Raw genomic sequence first — 24,346 nt, forward strand, 5'->3', positions numbered from 1 at the left:
GCTGAGCACAGTCCCCGGCATTTAGCAGTAAGTAAGCAATGGTAACCATTGCATTATCGTGCTATTTCCCTGAGAACAAGCACAGAGCCTGGCACATGGAAAGTGCTCAGTGAGTGTGCATTACGTACATGAGTCTGATTGTGAAAGTGACTTCCTCTTCCCTACCTGCCTCACTCCATTTCCTCCTAGTAGATGCTTAGTACATTTATTCACTCTGTATATATTTATTGGGACTTCAACAATGGAAAAAAACCCAGCTCAGAGTCTGATGAGGACCCACAGTCTTTACCTCGGCATTTTTACAGTTGGGAAGGTTGCCCTGACATGGATGTTATACTTTGTTTTTAGTTGTTTATTTTTTTTTTACTAGAGAGAGAGAGAGAGAGGGAGAGAGAGAGAGAGAGATTGAGAGTCCCAAGCAGGCCCACGCTCAGTGGGGAGCCTGACTTGGGGACCCTGGGATAAGGATCTGAGCGGAAATGAAGAGCCCATGCCCAACCCATGGAGCCACGCAGGCGCCCCTGTTTTTAGTCATTTAAATAAGCTCCTTTCTTCAGGTGTGTTCTTAGCAGTGGCCCAAGGGGACTGTTCCTCTTGGTTGCGCCTATGGATGGCTGGCATCCTAAAACACTTTCTCCATACGGGAAACTCAGGAAGTCACGTTGGAAACGGGAGACATGGAGAATTCTCCACTATCATAGGATGTCTGTCTTTGGAAAACTTCTGTCTGTCGGGACTCGCCCTGGGCGGTTTTCCTCACTTGCTGGGGTTGCTGCCTGGGGCACTGAGTTAAGCTGCAGCGCCATCTCGTGGTCAGATGATGTGGTGCCCAGATGCAGAGTTTCTAATGAGTAGGTGAGCAAAAGAGAACTCAGGAGTCACCTTATCTACTTCCCTTATTTATACATAAGGAAAATGAATCAAAAAAGAAAAAAAGGAAATGACCTAAACTTTATGTTACAAAGAGTTAATTGCAGAACTATCCCACTTGGTTGCTATTTCCCTCAACAGTGTGCACTATGGAGCATGTGGCTGTGGCTGAATGTTCGACTTGTCTTCTAGGTACTTACACAAACTCCTGTGAACCTGAGTGGTCTTACTTTTAAAATGGGGTGATACGGCTGTTGTTGTAGCATTTGAACAGCAGAGTATTTTAAGGACTTTATAAACAATAAGTTATGAAAAAGAAATCTAAGTTAATACATATTTTTTTTCTAGATTTTTGGTAAGGAGACAGATGCATCTCATTTAAAGCTGCATTAACAGTTGAGAGCCACTCATCTATTCATTGCCCGCTTCCAGGAGAATGTATGGAGTGGTGGCCACATCACTGTCCTGGGAAGGGAGGATACAAAAATGAAGAAAACACAGACTTTACCCTTGAAGAAAGCAGTCCAATAATAATGAAGACAGACATTAATAGATATAGTGTGTTGTGATAACAGATATCAGCGTGGATGCTGGTACCAACTTTAGTGCTTATACACAAAAAGAGTTCCGTTCTGCCAAGTTGCAGGGGGAAAAGGGTTGCTGAGATGGAACAAGCTTCACATAGGAAAAAATAAACGTGAAGCATGGTCAGAGCAATACTAGAGGAATGTCAGAGACATAGATGGGACAAACCAAAGATGAACATTCTAGCTGTGGAAGGATAAAACACCAAAAATACCCCAAACAAACAAAAAATAAAACCTCACAAGAGAACAGAATCATCCTATAGTTATAAAAATATTCCAGTTCTGGTACATATTTTCAGAACTCATGGCTGTCGTTCCAAATACATGACAAAATAATCTGGTTTGGATCCAAAATTTCATAACTTATACCAAAGTTTGATATTTTGTTTGTAGTTATAAAAGCTAAGATCATTTTAAATTGTGGAATAGCATATAACCCAAAGAGTCGACGGAAAATGATGAGAATTGAATGGTTTCATGAAAGCTCATCTAGACCAATCATCCCGTAGATTTCTATATTACATATTTGTCTTTCAGTTCTATGTGTTAAAAACTATTGAAGGTTTTTTTTCCTATCTCTTTCATCATATCAAGTATTTGAAAAAAACAATCTTAATGGCCTAGAAGTCATGCTTTTCCCTTTTCAAATCCCTTCTAGTCTTCTTCACCAACCTCTGACATTCAGAGAATTGCTTTTTAGACACATTGATCGAAGACCATCTATCCACATATTGTTCATTCCAAATTGTTCCCTTCTGGGCTATCTCAGGATACGAAGAGTTTGTCAGTCCTTCAAAATATAGTAGTAAGGATAACTCTGTCAAAAAGACATTTCCATGTACAGTGAAAGCCTAAAATTACATTCTTCCAGACTGTTTTGCTATGCGTCTACACGTCAAGGAGATAGAAAAACTTCAGATTTTTAGTCCAACAAAGAAGAAAGAAATTTCCTTTGACTGAGGGAATAGTTTGACTAGCTCCCACAGCCGTAGCTCACATGCATCTATCATCACGGTGGTTCATAAGGAAGATGACAAAATACAGATATATTGAGAACTTCTTATGCTGAAGAATTTCATTGACCTAGACTAGTACACTTGACTCTGAGGCCAAGCGACCCTGGACAGTGTCTTTGAGAACAAGTGGTTATCAAGGCTAATCTTGAGAAGTGGGTATTAACCAAATATGGATGGCCAAAGAGGGCAAAACAAAGGCAAGCTGTTTACATATGCCTTGTGGGATTCTCTCAGTCCTAAAAGGATGCTTCTAATTATTTCTTTGACCACTGTCAGTGCTCATTAACAGAAAAGATTATTAGGGGATATGAATTACTTCGGAGTGTTAGTCTCTTAAGTGACATAATTATTCCCAACAGAATTCTGAAAGGACACAAGTAACAACACTTCGAGGTGCCAGCTGACTTGGAACTGAAGACTTGAAATTGCCCCTTGGTTATCACCAATTCTGCAATCGTGGAAAACACTGGGCACGCTCTGTCCCAACCGGGAGAAATCACTCTATCTGAAAAAAATCTCACTGATCACCAATGTGCGTGGGCCCATAAATCAGAGGGAATGAAACAACTTTCTTTGGATTTTGTGGCTCCTGTAGGAGATCTCATTGACTTCTCAATTACCAGAGTAAAGGTGGGGCATTCAGTCTAAAGGAGGAAAGAAGGGTAAGCCCAGCTGGAGCTCATTTCTACTTCTCTGCCGCCTTCCCTGCAGTCCCTGTATTAATCCTACGATGGTCTTCAGATGCTAACTTTCAAGTCCACAGGAGGAACAGGGACATAGCAATAGCTTTCGGTAGCTGGGATTTTTCTGAGTATCAGACATATTATCCTTTCCTCAGGTTAATATTTCTGGCCTAAAAACTTTCAATCACAGAAAATTCTGTGGGCTACCTTTTGAATTATTGCATGACAACAGTTCACATGCATACGTTCCAATGCTTAATTAGATTCCAAATGGCAATGATAGACAAAGTAACAGCCTATAATTCTAGTACGTAATGCAGAAATTCAGAAACCTTCTTGCAAACACCATATTCAGGAAAGTACAGGGACTCCTGGGTGGCTTAGTCGGTTAAGCCTCCGACTTCGACTCAGATCATGATCTCATGGTTTGTGAGTTCCAGCCCCACATCGAGCTCTGTGCTGACAGCTCAGAGTCTGGAGCCTGCTTCAGATTCTGTGTCTCCCTCTATCTCTCTGCCCTTCCCCTGTTCACGTTCTGTCTGTCTGTCTCTTTCTCTCTCAAAAATAAATAAATATTAAAAAAATTTAAAAAAAGGAAAGTACAATGATTCCTGGGCTTGAGAGAGGTCAGGAAATCTAGAAGGTAAGATTCCAAAGGGAAGGTATATATTTCTGAGAGTGAAAAGTGGTTCTACATAGTTCTGTCCGCAAAAGTTCGAGGGACCTCCCACCCGTACCCACGTAGGTAAATACCAACTACACAGCATTAGATCACTTTCCACCCTCACGGTGTATAAGTTGAGAATTGTATTGGTGGCTTGAAACAGAGACCAGAAATAATAGCTGTCTACCAAGAAAGAAATTGAATGCTTCCTCATGTGAAATAAATCCGGAGACGTAAAGCCCTCTCTGCTAAATTATCCTTACGGGGCCTTTCCCCATCTTTCACCTTACCATCACCTGCATGTGACTTTTATCCTCAACATCACCTCCTGTTCCAAAATAGCTACTAGATGTCCAGGCATCTCATGTGTACTCCATTATGGAAAGAAGGAAAAATAGACAGGACAATCAGTCTTTACCTGGCCTGACATCTATTCATTACAGCAAACCCTGGAGTTAACTTGGGCACACATCTCTAATCTTTGGAACCAGAGAGTTAGAAACTCGCAATGATGGAATAAGTCACTTGTGAAAATCAACTTCTACTAGATGTGTGGACCCGTCCCCGTTGGTACCTGGCTCTCCTAGTATACTCCCATAATGACACCAGAAATGATGCCACTATATTTTCTTCTCTTTACCATCCAGGAAGATCCTGGTTTGCTCCTGATCTCTGCTTTATGGTAGGTGATAGAGAAATAATTCGTGGGCATCTTTTTCAGTTTTCAGTTTGCTTTAAGAATATGTTACAGAAACTGAACTTTCTAAAAAAAAAAAAATTGAGGGGGACGGGCAGATAGAGAGAGGGAGAAAGAGAATCTTAAGGAGGCTCCACACCCCTGACCCGAGCCAAAATCAAGGGTCGGACATTTAACCGACTGGGCAACCCAGATGTCCCTGAACTTTCCAAGTTCTGACATAGTTTAGTGCAATGCAGACCACAACACGCAATGCTATGATGTCAGGGTAAGGTGTCAGGTCCTGCAATAAGAGGACAGAGTGTTGTTCTATGCTGAAGACTGCTGGGTGAGAGGGAAAGAGCTACTGGCAGGAATCCCACCCTTATCTAAAATGTAATGGGGGGAGTCACGACACAGGAGGAAAACAGATTTGACCAAGTTGAGCCACTTCACTAGGGTGGGAGTGGACTGTCATGTAGAGGAAGATTTAGAAGGAAGACCATTCTCATCGAGAGAGGTGAACAAGGATATTAACAGCTTTCTGCGGAGGACACAGGAGTCTGGCTCTAATGCACCAAGTAATTGGTAAACTGAGTCAAGTGGGGTGATAATGGTATGATCTGGACAGAGGTGCCATGTGCCTGTCTGTGGGCCAAATCTCAAACCCCACTGTAGAGCCTCTGATTTGCAAGACAAGGCAGAGGTAACTAAGAGGGAAACCAACATTGGGAGAAGGTTCTCCGCCATAGGAATGGGCCTGGGGAAATACATACCCATCCACAAAGATAGCATTTAGGTTCATTCACCTGACTCTTGGAGAACCTGTGGAAAACACCACTCATACAATCTTAATGTTGCTTTGAAAGGGGATGCTATTGTCCTAGAGAAAGAAACTGAAGACCCTTTTCCACTTTATAGGAAAGCCGAACATCTAGAGAACTTCATAGCATTTTGCAGGGGAGCAGTTTTTCCAGGAGAAGTGGCGGGATAATATTTTGAGATACCCCATGACCTTTATTTTTCTCTTTACTAGTAATTCGCTTTCATGTCCCCCTCTCTCATCCATGTGGAGTCGTGCCCAGTGCACCTGGAGGGCAGTCTGACCAGGCAGAAAGTGGAGGGGAAAAAATGGTGTCTTTGTGGCATAAGAAAAGACATCTGGCTCTTCTTTCTTCTAGCGTTGGGGGAGTACTTGGTTAGCAAAAAATATCCTCCCACATAGTAGAAGAGGACCAAAGACAAAGAGGGTAGGGTGGCTCAGTCGATTAAGCATCTGACTCTTGATTTCAGCTCAGGTCACGATCTCACAGTTCATGGGTTCGAGTCCCTCATTGGGCTCTGCGCTGGAGCTGCTGGGGATTCTCTCTCTCTGCCTCTCTCCTGCGTATGCACTTGTGCTCTCTCTCTCTCTCTCTCTCTCTCTGTAAATAAATAAACTTAAAAAAAAAGGAGGGCAAAGATCAAAGGGGTGATGATGTTGGGGGTCTGTTTATGGAAGTGGATATGAGGGGATCACGTAGATAAGAATGGAAGGTGCCACGGAATAGAGCCACCCATGAAAGACACTGCTTGCATTCCCAGATGTTGTAGGGGAATTGCATCAGTATATGGCCAACTGCCCAGCCTCAGCCCCAGTAAGTACCATACACAGAATTTGCCCTGGGTCTATGTTAACTTTCCTTTGCCCCAGCATTGGAGCATCCCTTTGCAGTAGCTAGATGCACACGGAGAGTTCCTGTGCCCTGACGTTGCTGAAAATACATCGCATCACTGCATGATAGGCAAGTGTGCCGAGTGCCTTTCCTCTTATCTGTCTACTTCTCTGTTTCCCCAGTCACATTTGAATGCATGCTCCCTCTTTTCTCTCTTCCCTGACTGTGTGCTCCTCTCTTTTACCATAGGGCATTTGCACATGCTGTCCCCACTGTCTGAAACACTCCTCTCGTCTGCCTTTTTGCCCCTTCCATCGTGTCCTCTAAAAACACATATGTCTAAGTTATATTTGTCCTTCAGATCTCAGCTGAAGTAGCACATCCTTGGAGAAACCCATTTTGAGATCTTAAGAACAGTTAAGATACTTATGTATATGTACACTTGAATTGTCATTCCTTTTTAAAAAAGTTTTTTTTTTAATGTTTTCTTTACTTTTGGAGAGAAAGGGAGAGCATAAGCTGGGGAGGGGCAGAGAAAGAGGGGGACAGAGGATCCGAGGAGGCTCTGTACTGACAGACTGACAGCAACGAGCCCGATGTGGGCCTCCAACTCACGAACCGCGAGATCATGACCTGAGCTGAAGTCAGATGCTCAACCAATTGAGCCACGCAGGTACCCCTTGACTTGTCATTCCTGAGGAAGTACATCCCAATTGTAATTGTCCCTCTACCATACAGGGCTCTAAGAACACTGGAGACAGGGACCATATCTTTTTTGCCAATAATTGTACCGTCAGTACTCAACATAACACATGGCATGTAGTAGGTACTCAGTAAATATTTTGTGAATGAATATATGCACTCTTATCTAATACTGTCCCCGGCATGCGTATAGTAGGTGACAAATACACATACACATCTACATAAATATATAAATGCAAGTACAAATACATATAAACTAAAGAATTTCATATATATAAATAAGTAAAGTTATGAAGGAATTGTTTCAGATGCTGTGTGGTAGAGTGGAATGAACACGAACTCTACAACCCGTAGATTAGGATCTAACTACAGTTCTTCAACTAACTGTTGTGTGAGTTTGAGTGAATTGGCTTAACTTTCTAAGCCTCAGTTTCCTCATTTGAGGAAAAGGATAATAACTCCGAACTTGATTGCCAAGTTCAAAAGAGATGATGTTCAAAAACTGCCTAGCCCAGTGCTTCGTAAGTCCTCAATAAACGGTGGCTATTGACATGGTTGAATTTGTATATCATATATGTTAAAGAAGAATGTAGAACTCTATTTAGTTGAGTTCCCACACAAAAACAGCGTTGGATACATTCAGATGGATTCAGTAAGTAGTTGCAGAACAAATAAGTGAAAACATCGGTTTTTAGCACGACTTGAAATCTCTATTGTGTGAACAACGTATTTTTCAAGAGTACGCCAGAACAATGCAGAATCCTGCCGCTAGGTGTCGATAAATACACATGGCAAAAAACGAGGCCTAGCTTCTGGTTCTGATGTAATATTTTCTTGTAAAAGTAATGATAAGGCACTATGGCTATTTACACGCAAAGTTGCATGCTCAGTCAGTAATTCAAAAGTGCCCAACTGTACAGCCGTATCTCTCAAATAAATTCATATTTTCTCCCCATCCCTTCCTCTTTTCCCTCTCTCCTTCTAATCCCTCTCTTCTTCTCTCTGCCTTTTCCTCTCTTCTCTCTTTCTTCTTTCCTTCCTCTCTTCCTTCCTTCCCTCCCTCACTTCCTTCCCTCCCTCCCTCTCTCCCTTTTTCTTCTTTCTTTCTTTCTTTCTTTCTTTCTTTCTTTCTTTCTTTCTCTTTCTTTCTTTCCCTTTCTTTCTTTCCTTCTTTCTTTTCTTCTCAGAGAACAAAGAACAAAGCCTTTACTCTGGTTATCATGATATTTTATAAGGCATGCACACCCATAAACGAGGAAGTTCAGGCTCCTAGAGCTGGCAAAAGGTTGAGCTGGGAACGGGAACTTTCTGCCATAGCACAACACCTTCCACTTGCACCAGCCCAAATAATTGTTTAAACACTGTCCCCCCTCTTCCTCATTGTTCCACCTCCTTAAGTCTTTTCCTAGTTCGCCCATGATTCAGATCATTTCTTCTGTTTCATGAGATTTGCCCATCCACACCTTCTCCCAGGAATTCCACCTACCCTTCCCCACTCCCTTTAATCCCCTGGACATCTGGGTAACAATTGATTTCTTCCTGGGGCATTTAGAAACCATCCTCAAAAATGTTTTCTTTTAGCCATCCCTCACTAGATACAGAGTCCATGTTACATGCTGTATTACTTGGCTAAGGCAGCCAAAACAAACTACCAGAGATCAGGTGGCCTAAACAACAGACTTATTTTCTGACAGTTCTGGAGGCTACAAGTTCAACAGCAAGGTGTCAGAGGGGGCTGTGTCTTCTGAGACGTCTCTCCTTGATGTGCAGATGGTCCTCTTCTCCCTGTGTCCTCACATCGTCTTTTCTCTGTGTAAGTCTGTGTCCAAATTTCCTCTCCTGATAAGAATACCAGTCTATTGAATTAGGACCCACCCTCATGACCTTATTTTAACTTCATTCCCTTTTTATACACCTTATATCCATAAAGTCACATTCTAAGGTGGTTTAATATGAACTTTGGAGGGACACAATTCAGCCCACAACATAAACCGCAAAGAGCCCCCAGATTTTCTCAGTACCATTTATCATAACTGTAATTATTTTCACATGTAAGTCATTTTTAAATGCCTATCGCATACCTAGAGTTTCCATAAGGGTAGGAGTCAGGTCTGTTTGGTTGAAAACACAGCTTTAGCGGGGGTGCCTGCGTGGCTCATGTTGGTTAAGCACCTGACTTCGGCTCAGGTCATGATTTCATGGTTTGTGAGTTTGAGCCCCACGTCGGGTTCGCTGCTCTCTGCTTCAGATCCTCTGTCCCCTTCCCCCACTCACTCTTTCTCTTCCTTTCTCAAAAAATAAACATTAAAAAATTTAAAAAGAAAACACAACCTTAGCACCCGAAACTGCCTGGTGCCTAGTATGTAGCAGGTTATCTCCTTGACATTGCTATTAAAATCGTCTTTGTTATTATTATTTCCTATGTAACTCCAGTATCTGGCACAAAGTAAGTAGCTGAGTAAATATTTAGTTAAAGACATTTAATAACTAGCAACTGAAAAGAATTCCCTAGACACTTTTTCTTTTGTTGTGTTTTCTCTTAAACCAATGATTGGCTCACTTTAGCGTGCCAGTCCATGTATGTGTCCTTCCTTCCCTCACCACTTATTTGCATTAGCAAACAGAGAAAGGACGTTTCATATAGTGAGGTGCGCTTCGTAATAGCAAACTGGCCTCAGCTCAGGTTTAACACACTGCGCCTTTGATGGCGTGCTGATGACACGAGTGGTGCTACTTTGTGAAGTCAGCTGTCCTCCAGAGCCACGTTCAGTACTGTCCTTGGTCCCTGGCACTGGGGCCCGTGGCCTGGCCTGCACTGCCCTCCGCCAACTGCCTTCCTCTCTGTAAGGGAGGAATATATGGGGCCAAGGTAAATGGTACATAAAAATCTATTACCCAGGTTCCCCATCTTTCTGGACCTTTCTCTGAGTCCTCGGGACCCTGAATTGCCCTGTCAAAATGGCCCTGAGATTGCTTCTGGGACTTGCATAGGTCCCTTCCCCAGATTCATCCTTCTGAGAGCATCCCCACATCCAAGAGAGGGCAGGACAGTCCTCATTGTATGGGACAGAGCCAGGGGTGGAATGGAAAGGGGGCAGGGCATGGGCCCGGGGACCCCATTTGATCTCTTAGCTCTATCTCCCAAAATATCTGGGCAGCCCTGGATGTCTTTGCATATTTTATGCTCTTGTGTCTCATCTAAGAGACAATAGAAATCCATAGAAAAGTTTCCCAAGACTCAGCCTCAGGAATCCTTATGCCTCTGCCTGTGTTGCCTAGAACCAGCCAGGCCTGAACTTGTATCCCAAAACTACCACCATTGTCTGTGTGCTTTTACATCAACTGCTTAAATTTGCTGAGCTTCATTTTCCCCAAATGAAAAAACGGATTTGGGGGTACTCAAACAAGGTGATGTATTTACGACAAAATTTTCAGTGATGTTCCTTGTTGCCCTGGAATTGATTACTAGGACCCAAAGATGAGGGGGAAGAGGTATTATATATCCCACCTTCTAAGGAAATGTCAGTTAAGTGTGCATCAGCAGTTGGGGCCAGATACCTCCCACAGGGCGTAGAAAGAGACAACGCAACGCCCTCAGCAGAACCTTGGCAAGAGTAATTAAAGAGGCATGGGAACACAAGAAAAGTAAAATACAGCAATTTAAAAAATGTATATAGGGGCGCCTGGGTGGCGCAGTCGGTTGAGCGTCCGACTTCAGCCAGGTCACGATCTCGCGGTCCGTGAGTTCGAGCCCCGCGTCAGGCTCTGGGCTGATGGCTCAGAGCCTGGAGCCTGTTTCCGATTCTGTGTCTCCCTCTCTCTGCCCCTCCCCCGTTCATGCTCTGTCTCTCTCTGTCCCAAAAATAAATAAAAACGTTGAAAAAAAATTAAAAAAAAAATGTATATAAAGCAGAAAAAAGCAGCAAGAAAAACATGGTAGTGAAATATGGATAAATAACAGACCTGGTTATTCTTAATGAGTCATAAAGCAAATGACAGCAAAAAACAATGTTTGCATTGATTGATTGATTGATAGTATATGTGGGGGAGGGGCAGAAGGAGAGGGAGAGAATCCTAAGCAGGCTCCACACTGGGCCGGATGCAGGGCTCGATCTCAAGACCATGAGATCATGACCTGAGTCAAAATCAAGAGTCAGATGCTGAACTGACTGAGCCCCGCAGGCGCCCCTACAATGTCTGCATTTAAAACATATTCTCTTGGGGCTACTGCACCCATGAAGTAAGTCTTTCTTTTAATCATGCTGGGCACATGCATTGAGGAAAATGAGGCCCCGTTTTTAGCCCCTGACACTGAGAACTCAAAAAAAAGGTAAAGAGATCATCAATGAACTGGGGAATGCCATGTAAAACAAACTAAAGGAAAGAATTCGATGAAGAGTTATAAAAACAACTTCCTTCTCTTCTTTAAGTAGCTGAAGGTATGATTTTTCAGGGCTCTGTTGCACAGTCTTACAAAAAGACAACATGAGAGGAATTGAAATTTTAGATTGGGCCAGTGAGCTATAATGATTACCCAGAAATACGTTTTGAACATCTGAAATAACCTTTCCCATCATACTCTTCTGGCACTTTCTGTGAGACCATAAGCTAAAGTACTTGACGGGGTGCCTGGGTGGCTCAGTCGGTTAAGCGTCTGACTTCAGCTCAGGTCATGATCTCACAGTTTGTGAGTTCGAGCCCCGTGTTGGGCTCTGTACTGACAGTTCGGAGGCGGAGCCTGCTTTGGGCTCTGTGTCTCCCTCTGTCTCTGCCCCTCCCCCACTCGCACATGCTCTCTCTTTCTCTCTCAAAAATAAATAAACATTTAAAAAAATAAAAAATATAAATGAATAAAGTACATGACAAGCCATACTGTTACCAAGAAGAATTTACTGAGAAAATGTTCTCATTGTAAGCAGCTTATCCAAATTAGGAAGGGAGTTTACTGATCTGAATACTAAGATAGAGCAAGACACCTGATGCTAGTGGGAATATTTTAGCCTTGTGTTCACCTCTTGGCTCTTCCATCAGCTGAACAATTTCAGGCAAGTCACTCAAAATTACCGAGCCTTGTTTCCTTCTTAGAGGAACAGGGGAGCACAATCTCCACTTGGCAGATATGTTGAGAGGGTTAAAAGTGACCTCAGATGTAAAGGGCCAAGAATGAGTCTTGCATGGTGGACATGCTTCATCTGGGCCAGCTGTTCCTGCTCCAGTAGCTTTGAACTTCTGCCGTGCGAACGCAATGGAGGCTAATCTCAGAACCATTTATGTAACCAATAATTCCCCAAATGTTAATATCTCTTCACATTCAAGAAGACTAGATTGCTAATTCTTGCACCTTTGAAAACTGCTATAATTTTACTCACATACTGAAAAAAACGAGGTCCAGAAAACGCAAGTTGCAGATTATTTTGGCACCACACCGAGGAGGAGGAATCTAATCTATCTCCATCTGTTATGCAAAGGTGGGCTCTTCTTTTCATTTGATTAATAAAAAGTTAAGGAGAAGAAAAACAGCTGTCATAGATAATCTGTTGAACTGATACGGTAGTTACTTCTGATGAGCCCAGAAGCCAATAAATAAGAGTTCTGTTCATTTAGGTAGATGGTGGTGATGCAGCCACACCCTGATCCATTTTGCTGGCTGTGGCAGCATACCCCAGTTTCTGAGATGATAGTTGCTCACAACTACCCCCTTCTCCAAAGAATCTCTTCCTTTAAGCCAATACTACTTAGCCTGAGAGGTTCTGTCCTCCCCACTCCATCCTTCTACAACCCACAGCCAATGACAGACTGACCACGGATAAAAATGGTGGTGCTCGTGTCTCTACTGTGGGGTGTAATTAATGCTCCGGAGCTCCCCTGTAGGATCAGGCTGAAGTGTCTCCAGGTGAGACTTCATCCTTGCTTAGCTCCTCCTCCTGCCCTTCCCTCATTTCCTTCTCTGCGAGGCTCTTGCCCAACTAAATATCTCTGCTGATCTCCTTTCTCCAGTTCTGCTCCCAGGAAACCCAACCTAAGACACTGGAGAAAGCAGATTACTAGTGACGGATATTTTATGAATGATTACTGTTACTTTTGAAACAAGTTCATAGAATGACGATTAGGATTCGGGTATCACACGAAAGGAAAACATTTAAAACTTAGAGTTCTAAAGCAACTTTAAAATGTTTTGTCATCTGAAAATAGACAAATGGTAAAAGACTACGAATGGGATCTTAAAATGTTGAAACCATTCCTGTTATACTTGTCACAGATCAATAATGGCATAGATTGGCAACTTGCCATATAAAAGAGGCAGAAACTATTAAGTTGCTGTGTAGAAACTAAAGTTTCTGTAGTTTCGTACAGCAGAAACTATTAACTTTCTCAATGTTATTATGACTTAAGGAAAAACACTTTCTTTATCCCCTCCCCCTCAATCCCCAAACTTTTAGCCACATGTTTCCCAGGTTTGGAGAGAGCACTGGTGACTCCAAGTGGCCAGTAAGGCAATTTTTGGTCAAAACTCCCAAATAAAAGAGACAGAGACACCTGTCATCCTAATGTATATAGGTTTTCTGTTTTTTAGAGCATTGATGGCTTGAACACTTTGTTAACCTCTGCTGGTATACTGTATGAGATTTCAGCACTTAAATATCCTTTTATTATAAGACTAAAATTGGTATTTCTTAGAATATCAAAGTCTTTAAGAAAATCTGAGATTATTCCAAACAGGCATGGGAATTCAGAACTATAAAGAACGAGAGAATTAAATAAGAGAAATAAAGGTCTTAGGCACTAAAGTAAATGATTTCCAGTTTCTATGGTGTTTTTAATACCATATATAAGCTGTTTTATTTATTTATTTTTTTTAATTTTTTTTCAACGTTTATTTATTTTTGGGACAGAGAGAGACAGAGCATGAACGGGGGAGGGGCAGAGAGAGAGGGAGACACAGAATCGGAAACAGGTTCCAGGCTCTGAGCCATCAGCCCAGAGCCTGATGCAGGGCTCGAACTCACGGACCGTGAGATCGTGACCTGGCTGAAGTCGGATGCTTAACCGACTGCGCCACCCAGGCGCCCCTAAGCTGTTTTAAATATGACCCTATAACTATACGACCCTGGGTGGCTCAGTCGGTTTAGCCTCCTACTGTACTCTTTTTTTTTTTTTTTTTTTTTTTTTTGAGAGAGAGAGAGAGAGAGAGAGAGAGCACAAGCTGGGAAGGGATAGAAAGAGAGGGAGACACAGAATTAGAAGCAGGTTCCAGGCTCCGAGCTATCAGTACAGAGCCCAATGCAGGGCTCAAGCTCATAAACCAAGAGATCATGACCTGAGCTGCAGTCAGGCCTTAACCAGCTGAGCCACCAGGCACCCCAAGCATCTGACTCTTGATTTCTGCTCAGGTCATGATCTCACAGTTCATGAGATTGAGCCCAGTGTCAGGCTGTGTGCATGCAGCCTGCTTGGCAATCTCTCTCTCCCTTTCTCTGTGCTCCTCCCCTGCTTGTGCTCACTCTCTCTCTCAAAATAAATAAATACACATTAAAACAAACAAATAAATAAATAGATACACCTATAACTAAGAATGCCGAAGGGTTCGCTGCTAAATATTGACCTAAAATACCATATAATATTTGTCTATTTTTTTTTAATCAAAGCATATTGCACCTGTAACTAGTGTTCTTATAAGGTGTATCATCACATTTCTTTTACAGTCATCTGTATAGATAAGTTTTGAAGATACTTGTGAACCTGAACATCGTACCTGAGACATCTGCAACTCAAGACTCAGAAAACAGTGTGGAGGTGAGTAACTTTAGCCCCAAATGGTTGCAGTGAGGTTAATCAAAACTAATGAAGGACACTGCAGATCTTAGGACACTCACCAATGGTAGAGTGGTCGTACTTCCCTACTTGTTCTGGAACATACCAGGGATGCCTCTTCAACATTCTCAACCACTCTCAAATAACCTAAACAGATGAAGAGAAAAATAGCAGAGGATAAGATAAATGGGTTAACCTGAAATCATATTTTGCTATTGGGAAATCTCCCTTCTCTGGTTTTAGATTGTTGAGAACGTCAGCAAATATCTGCTGTGAGATTCCAGGAGTCAAAGAAGTTCATCTACACTGAAATAGGCAGGTTACTTCTCTTTTTTGATTCTATTCTTACTTCACCAGTGAAGACAGAATAAATTAATTCCTTATCGTTGGAAAGAATTGTAGTAGAAGAGATTCTTTTATAAACTGAACAATTTTGTATTATGTTCTCGTAGAAAATACTTGATCAATTCATTGTCTCCAGACTCTGGAATTCTACCAGCCAAATACTGTTTATCTTCATGGAGGGTTTTGGCAGGTTTTCTCTCCTTAGGAAATGAGTTGGAAAATATCAGTGAGACTTCAAAGCAATGGCTCGAGGTTATCTTCTGATTTATGAAATGACTGTTTCCATTACTTATCAGAACACCGAGTCTTTCCTGTGGAATTGCAATCCTAGTATGTAAATAGGCTCAGGTGATTGCTGGTTACCATGTTCATTGTGAGAAACACCTCCACTGAAAGGTCAAAACCAAAACGATAGAAGTCTAAAAAGCTGTGTGAGGTACAGGAGGACGCTTGGTGAATTGGGAAACACAGTCTTGTATTCCTTAATTTGGGCTCAGTGTTACACTTTTCCAAATTAGGGCATTACTCTCTCTACAGAGTTTCTGTTGATTTTCCCCACTTCCGATTTCCCTCATTCTCAATAATTGAGAGTCAAGGGCAGTAGCTCTCATTCTGATTATGCCTGTTTTGTTATCTGAGCTTGCACAAGTTACAAAACCTTTGTAGTCCTTAGTTTTCCCACCTCTTAGGTAAGAATCATAGTGCAGAAAACCTCAGAGTAATATAAGTAAATAAATAAATAAATAAGTATAAAATAAAATAAAATAAAATAAAATAAAATAAAATAAAAGTCTAGATGCTGCCCCCAGAGATTCTGATGCAGGAGATCTTGGTGAGATAAATACATATATTTCTATATTTTTAGAGAGCTCTCTGGATGATTTTGTTCATGAGCTCATTGTAGGCACACTGGACTATCTAATATCTAATATTAGATAATCTCTGAGGACTTTTAAAGACCTACAAATATGAAATCTATTGTATAGTAATAGAAAAATTTGACATGAAATAATTTCCACTACTCATGGTTCCCAATCCTTCAAATGGCAACTTGTGAATCATTGTGTACATTCTTGGTAACATTAAATAGCCACTCATTTCAGTGGGTACAGAGAAATGAAAGAACAGAGGGGGAAAAAAATCAAATCAATTCAACCTGGCTTTGTAATTGCACAGGTGTCTCCAGGCAGAATGCACTTTTGCTTTTTCCTCAGTTGTGTGGTTATGTAAATATACCAAGTCAGGTCACTGAGGGAAGTTGGTACAAAGGGAATATCTACTCACTCAAATGTGGAGAGCGGAAAGGAAACCCAAAATCAAGGCTCTGAAGAAAGAGGGGAGAGAACCGTTACCAGCATCTAGAGATTGGGGTTACTCAGAGTTGTGGCCTTTAGTATGGGGACACAGCCAGTCTGCAGCAACCAGCGGGGAGAAAGTCAGGGTGCTGAATCCCTGGCCTCAATTTCCTCCCTTCTTCCATTGTGTTGTTGATGTGTACTGCCTCTCATTAGCTCTTCCCACACAGCGGAGGAGAGGCAAGGAAGATGGAAGGCATACATAAAGTTACAGAGTAAAATGTAAAATGTAAAATGATTTGGAGGTGATGAATCTGCCCAAAGACTTAGCTCTTCCTCAGTGATTTCAAACCTCCATGGTTTGAACATCAGAATCTTCTTTTCAAAATCTTGCTTCTTATGTATTCACACAGATGCTTCCTGTTCAGCATCATAACCCAGCTCAGATGTCTTCTGTTCTGTCAAGTTGTCCTTGGCCCTTGCCCACAGGCAGTAGCAAGCCCCTCTGTGTGCTAAGAACCAACCGGAATAAGTTTCCGTTCACATCATGTTTTAGTCCTATACTGAAATTATTATTGAATCTCTCATATTTTGAATAATCGATGTCAAAGTGCCCTTGAAGTTTTTGTAAAACAAATGGAGGAGTCCAATAAGAACAGACTGCTTTTTGGGTTTCATTGACACATGACATCCATGGCTGACTCGCTCTTTCTGTTCCTGTTAATATGCCCACCTGAGCAATCACAGACCACGGGTATATTGCTCAGCAAGCAGAGAAAACTAGATGAGCTTTGTGGAACAGCCTTTCTGGCCGGGCTTCTAGGTCTGACATCCTGACATACCCGTCCTCACTATACAGGTGGGTTAGTCAGAGAAGATCGAATAATTCTATGAAGTGGTTATAACCCCTTCATAATCTCTGGCCTACCATCATTTTTTCTAATCTCCAAGACATCTAATCTCCATGTCACTGAATTATTTGAAATATGACAATTCTATGTGCACAGAGTTTGGTTTTCTCTCCATATGGAACATTTCACTTATAGGTTCCTGTGGGTAAATCTGATCACTTACATTGAACTTGGAAAGCCCCCAACTAAGTAATACTGAAAAACCATTTCTTAGAAAGGTGGTTTTTGATAAACATTATTTGTTTATGTGGATTACTTTGAACATTTATTTCAGATACCTTTGAATGGCTGTAAATACAGACTACAATTAAATAAGACCTTACATTTAAAGGCCTTACAATAATATCTGTTATAGAAAACTCTCAATAAAAAAGTTACGTACGACGTTAATGACAGCAGCTTACATATGTAAAACTTATTCCTGAGAAGTAGGTATTGGTAGGATTCCCTTATTATAAAGAGAAAATTAAGACTGAATAGTTACTTGAATTTCTTCACCAAGAGACAAGCAACAAATCTCACATTCAAATTCAGCTTTTCCGATTTCCAAATCGGGTGACATTTCACTATATAGTTTCTTTCTATGGCCAACTAGTTTGTATCCCTCTGTGCACTTACTTTGTCACAGTATCACCTTTTATTTTCTCACACCTGTGAGTTCACGATGCCCCAAATATGAAACCAATCCCCTTTCAGCCTAGGGAGCTTTGAGAAACCCTAGGTAAGGGCTTGGTATGCTGTTGTGACAAACCAGGTTATCTTCTTAACTGGACCCCTACCTCTGGGTGCAAAGCTCCTGAATTCTCTTGACACGTTACTACCCCTCTGGGTTCACGTCTTAATTCTATTTCTTCTGAACTTGGAGTCTTGCTTGTTATTGTCATCTGTTATAGGTTGAACTAGGTCCTCCAAAAGTGAGCCTTAATCCAGTATCAACGGGTGTCCCTATAAGAAGCGGAAATTGGCATTCACAAAGGGACACCAGGATACGCACGCACAGAGGAAACGCCATGTAAAGACACATCGAGAAGGTGACCATCTGCAAACCAAGGAGAGAAGCCTCTAAAAGAACAAGAACAAAAACCCAAACCAAACGAAACAGAACAAAACACCCTACTGACACCTTGCTCTTGGACTTCTGGCCTCTAGAACTATGAGAAGATTAATTTGTGTTGTTCAAGCCACCCAGCTTGTGGTATTTTGTTAAGGTAACCCCAACAGGCAAAAAGACACCATTCTCTTGAGGAGTCATGATTTGAGCTCACACGTTTTCTGGGTTAGTCTTCCTGCTCCCTGCATAGTCTGCATAGTTGGACCACAGAAGCTCCCTAGCTGCATGCTCCCAATTGTATTTTTTACCCCTCTGGCTTTAGTCTGACTTACTAGAACTTCCTGGTGTGACAAACCTACCTGTCGCTTCTGACAGCCGCTGTGGTTTTCACTATACATTGTCAGCAGATGCGATGGTGGGACTTTGCCTGCCCTTTGATGAGAGATGTGAGCAATTCCCCAGCTTCCACCATTTGCACTGCCAGCCTCCCTGAACTCCTCCTGAATTCTGAACAAGCTCTGCTGTTTTGCACCTCTAGACTGACTCAGTACCTCCCGCCCTCGGGCTGAATTTCTGTCCACTCCCACCTCCCCTTTGCCTGGCTAATTCCTACCAATCCTTCAGCTCTCCACTTAGAAATAACTTCCTTGAGAAGCTTTTTCTCATGCCACAAGACTGAGTTAGCCCACACATCCTCGTCTACCACCCAACACGTATATCTCGTTATATTGTAGCTCAGAGGTTCTCAAACTTCAGTGTGCATCAGAGTCAAACATCGGGCTTGTTAAAGCAAACACTGCCGGGCTCCAACTCAGAGTTTCTGGTTGAATAGATTTGGGATGAGTTCAATGATTTGCATTTTTAACAAGGTCCCTGGTGGTACTGAGACCACCCTTTCAGAACGACTGCTACAGATAAATAGCCTGTTTCCTTCCATGACCCCCCCCCCCCCATTTTACCAGCAAGAAATTGCACTCTCTTTAAGTGTAAGGATTTTGTCTTTCCAATCACTGTGGGCCCAGGATTTTGGACAGAGCCGGAAGCATGATGGATACTCAACAAATAATTGTTTAATATACAGATGAATGAACACGGGGATTCTTTACATCAAAGGAATACTTTTTAGAGTAAGATTTTGTACCAAGGATATTTAAGAAATATACAAATAAGAGAATCAGCACTCCTTCCGAAAAGGCTAAGTGCCTAGAGCCATAATATGTTTATACTGGTTGATACATACACAAAACTGTTTTATTGAAAATTTGACTAGCGTTATTTTGCCTCGGGGAAATGTTGTAAAATGTATAGCTGGAAAAGGAAAATGTAAAATAAGATGTGAAAATGAAGCATTAGGAAAACTGGTCATTAATGAACACAGAAGGAAGCCAGAAAGCAAATACAAAACAGAAGAGCCTCCAAGACCCAGGACTCCTCCACTGGCAAAACTTCAAATCACAAATCAGAGTCTAGAAGACGGAAGAAATAAAACCTAAAGGTACTGGCTTAGACTGACTCTGAAGACATTGTACAAGGAAGCAGACACAGCTGCAATCCCTTCTGGTTCAGTTGCTTTACAAGAGTAATTTTACTGAAGTTTTAATGTGCCCTGCAGCCCCCAAGCCTCCCCCTCAACCTCCATTTCATGGTCCCATCCACCCATTATGGCAGGGAGCACCGTGCAGGGACCCAGTGGGCCGCACGGCACTGATTCAGCTGCAGCAGCTACATAAATAATAGTGCTCTGGGGCCACTAAGAAAGAAGGAGTAGTAGTGATTCGCCAGCTCCACAACCCTCTTTCCGATATTTTTCTTTGACTTTTATAAAACAGCAAGACAATCAGGTAAAGAGGCCCCATTTTGCTGACTAGCCAGCTCACCAGCACTTTATGTTTCTATAGACTCAAAAGCGCGAGGCAACATCACTTCTTGAACATCGAATGGGGTGAAAAAAGTCTCATGACCCAATTTCATCTTTAGCCATCCAGGAAAAGGTGAGCTCTCAGATTCATGTCGCTGGCAAAACATTCTTTCTACATGCTAGTTTTCAGTGTCTAGAAATCTAATCCAGCCTTCACGCTGGTATCACACTAGTATCAGTCTAATATAGACATCATATATCAGCACTTTCCTCTTTGATATTCTTCAGCGTACCCCTTTGTCTGTAGCTAGGGTACTGATAGGTCTCAGCTCTTCAAGGGCATTCTTGGCTTACGCATTCAGCAGAGTGATTATTAATAACATCTCTCTTTTTCTTTCAGAAGTGTTCTGGTTTAGATTACATATAATCACAGGGTACCTGGATGCCTCAGTCAGTTAAGCATCTGACTTCAGCTCAGGTCATGATCTTAATGGTTCGTGAGTTCGAGTCCTGCATCGGGCTCTGTGTTGACAGTATGGAGCCTGTCTGGGATTCTCTCTCTCTCTCTCTCTCTGCTCCTCCCCCACTCAATCTCTCTCTCTGTCTCTCAAAACTAAATAAACAAACTTTAAAAAAAAGATTATATATAATCACTCTGTCAATAGCATCACATATGAAGCTTTTTATGATCTGGTTCCACCTTAATACTTGTTGTCATTTTATGCCTTCTCCCCACCCCCGCCACCAGCCATACCTGATTATTTTCTCTATACCTTTGCACATGCAGTTCCCTCTGCCTGGATTGTCCTCTCCATCACCACTCAACTAAACCATCCCCTTATTAAATACCTACTCATTCCCCAGGTTGTACTTCAAAAGCCTCACAGCGTTTTCTCTGACACCAGTACTCCTTTTCAGGGCTCCTATCGCATTGCAAACGTATGTTCCTTATAGCACTGGAGAGCTTATTTGTAAATGTCTACACATCAATCTATATCCCAGCGATAAATCATTCTCAAGGATAGTAGTTATGTCTTTTCATCTTGACATGGTATCAATGTTTAATGAACAAATGAATACTGCCATGACCTAAGGGAAGTCAGAATTAGTTTGGAAGCAATATCCACTTTGAGAGTTCTCCAAATCCCCCTTTTTGGTCTGAGTACCTAAATTAACATGAAGCAACGCATGCACAGCAGGGATCTGTTTAAAGCCATCTTCAGGGGCACCTGGGTGGCTCAGTGGGTTAAACGTCGACTCTTGGTTTCAGCTCATGGTCTCACGGTTCATGGGTTCGAGCCCCGCTTCGGACCTTCCACTGATGGTGTCGAAACTGATTGGGATTCTCTTTCTCTCTCTCTTCCCCTTCTTTCTCTCTCTCTCTCTCTCAAAATAAATAAATAAACTTTAAAAAAAATAAAAGCATCTTCATATCTACCTCTCTTGTTGGGGAATAACATATCCTTCTTAACTGGAGAAAGCCTGGATGATGGCTTCCTTGCATGGTCTTTGAAACTCAGGATCTTTCTTACTGCTTCAGTCAGCTAATTTAACCTTATCAGGAACGTTATCAGTACTCTGGTGAGCCTAGCCTTGTCTGTCTCCTACAAATAACCAACGAGAAATTCCTCCTAAGTGTTGGTAATAACTCTTTGAGCAGCCTTTCTCTCGCTCTGCAAGTTGGATGCGCTGCATTAGCCTTGGGCTGTGAGTACACTGCACACCGTCAGCAGATCTCATGAACTGCAGTCCAATTTTGAACGTAAGAGTCCTGATACTTCTGGGAAGCGGTGTTGCATGAAGACAGATCGAATACTAGGAGGGGTGCTCTAAAATGGATTGATTTGGGGTATTTGATTTCTCTCCCAAGTTCTTTAGTTCCAAGTGTGTTCTACAAAATCTAACATAGGATGAAAGGCTGGAGATCAACATGAGCATCTTGCCTTTCTCAGCCTTTAGCACACGGAATGCCCACACCTCGTATATTTTCTGTCAGAGAATGCTTCAATGTCCAGTTTCTCAAGCTATCTCGTTGCTTTCGGATACCACTGACTACGTTCAAAGCAAAGTTTGCAGAAAGTCTGGGATGATTTCAGTGAAGGAGACTCAGTCCCAAAGGTTAATGGGGCTGTCATTGTGTGAAGAGTAATGCTTTTCAATGGTGACAAAGCGATACTCAACAGCTTTCAAGCCAGCTCATCCATCATCGCTTTGGATTGTGTTTTGCTACTGATGTAGAGTTTAATATAGAGCTGTCCACAAAGCATCATGATTCCTTCTCCCACGCTGACCCCAGCGGTACATGTCAGGCAACATCTGGGCCCCGCAGCTGTGAGGCCTTCGAGAGCCTGTGCATACGCCTCTTTACAGGGGTAATTTGCTGAACAACACATGTGCTCATCGGAAGAATGCACTTTGACCCTACAGGCACTGGTCCTAGTGTGATGGGTCCTATAAAATATTTAATCATATATTTTATGATTTTAATCAAAGGAAGCATAGCATTGACATTTCAGTAAGCAAATGAAGGAACAAAGCAAGACTTGGCCCCGGACATTAGTACTCACACCCAAATGGAAAACAAACTTATTAACAAAAGGCCTTTCCAAAACAAACCTAAGTCATTATGTGTCAAGACAAACTACAGTTGTTCTAGTAACAACTCCATGGAAGGACAGAAGAGGTGTTCCAGCCAAAAAAAAAAAAAAAAAAAAAAAAATTGGGCTAAGTGATTTTCATAGCATTTTTTCCAATGGTCTTGTGTTTGAAATGGGTATTTAAAAGCATTCTTTTGTAGTTCTGTCAGTAGTAACCAACAAATCATCCTTACCTAGAAAACTACAGAGGCATTCAAAATGCGTGAAAAAGGAAAGAGCTACCATTGGAAGCGGCCACTGTAAACAACAAATCTTTGGCACCCAGCTATGATGGCCACTGGCAATGGTTCCCCTTTGTGCTTTTGCTTTTTCTGCTTTTGGGATTCTCTCTCTCCCTCTCTCTCTGCCCCTTCCCCACTCACATGTTCTCTCTCTCTCTCTCTCTCAAAATACATAAATAATCTTTAAAACAAATTCATGGCTTTACCTGACCAGCACCCAGCCACACCCCTTCTGAATTGTTCACATCTAACTACATGATGGTCTTCCTATGACTAATGATATGGAATGCCAATGAAAAAGAATGCTTACCTGGTATTTCCAGATTCTCTTGACTTGCTAAAATAATTTGCTCTACTTATACGTCATTCAAAATTATTGGCTTTTTTTTTTTTTTGGACTCACGGAAGTTTTTCCTCAGCTTCTTTACATATGTTCTTCAGGGTTTTTTTTTCTTAGTAACAAAGCAATAAAAATAAGCTCTGTTTTATTAAAAACCCAGGGCATATTGGCATTTCATTCTATTATTCTGAGGTCCATTATTACACTCTCTAGTATTTACTTTTCAAAACATAATTGAAGGTACACTTACCATATAATGTAAATACAATTATTTTTCTCACTTGGGAAATATATTTTAAGTAAATATGAACAACATACAAACTATATTTTGATAAGAGCCAGAATTAAATCACTACAAATTCCAAATGCATGTTCTATTTTTGTTTTCAATCTTTATATTTTGCTTGTCTTTCTGATTAACCATGTTTTCCTTTTTCTTTATTGCTTAGTTTTAGAATTTTAATGTGTCTGAATTGCTTGTCACAATGAAATCTTCATTTCCCCACAGCATTTAACTCATTCTTGCTAAAAGCTTAATTTATTTTTTTAATTTTTTAATGTTTATTTATGTTGAGACAGAGAGAGAGAGAGAGAGACTGTGAGCAGGGGAGGGACAGAGAGAGAGGGAGACACAGAATCCAAAGCAGGCTCCAGGCTCTGAGCTGTCAGCATAGAACCCGACATGGGGCTTGAACTCATGGACTGTGAGATCATGACCTGAGCCGAACTTGGCCTCTCAACCGGCCCTAAAAGTTTAGTGTAGATGGTTTGTTTTCAAATTGTTCTCACTGCTTCCAAGGGTAGGCTTCACCACTTCCTGTACGCTAAGATTTGCAAATATCAGCTGCCCCAGGCACAAAGTTACACTTCAACTTAAATCATCTCCCCCAAACTTTCCCTTATCCCAACTTTGGATGTCCTTGGGTCATGAACGATTTTAATTTTCTACAAGATCATCAAAATTTTGTAGAAAGGTACTTTGTTTTGCACACTACTAATCCTC

The 24,346-nt window shown here is 41.7% G+C and overlaps 1 long non-coding RNA gene across 3 annotated transcripts in view; it reads right to left on the reverse strand.

Moving 5' to 3' along the window:
- The window catches only part of LOC123590487, a 400,928-nt gene that overhangs the window by 63,248 nt on the left and 313,334 nt on the right, over positions 1 to 24,346 (reverse strand). For all 3 annotated transcript variants that reach the window (XR_006708789.1, XR_006708788.1, XR_006708790.1), the window contains exon 2: positions 14,728 to 14,812. This is a non-coding gene — a long non-coding RNA (uncharacterized LOC123590487). The remainder of the gene's footprint in view (positions 1 to 14,727; positions 14,813 to 24,346) is intronic.

The sequence above is a fragment of the Leopardus geoffroyi genome, chromosome B4 (assembly GCF_018350155.1).
Source record: "Leopardus geoffroyi isolate Oge1 chromosome B4, O.geoffroyi_Oge1_pat1.0, whole genome shotgun sequence".
Lineage (NCBI taxonomy): Eukaryota > Metazoa > Chordata > Mammalia > Carnivora > Felidae > Leopardus > Leopardus geoffroyi.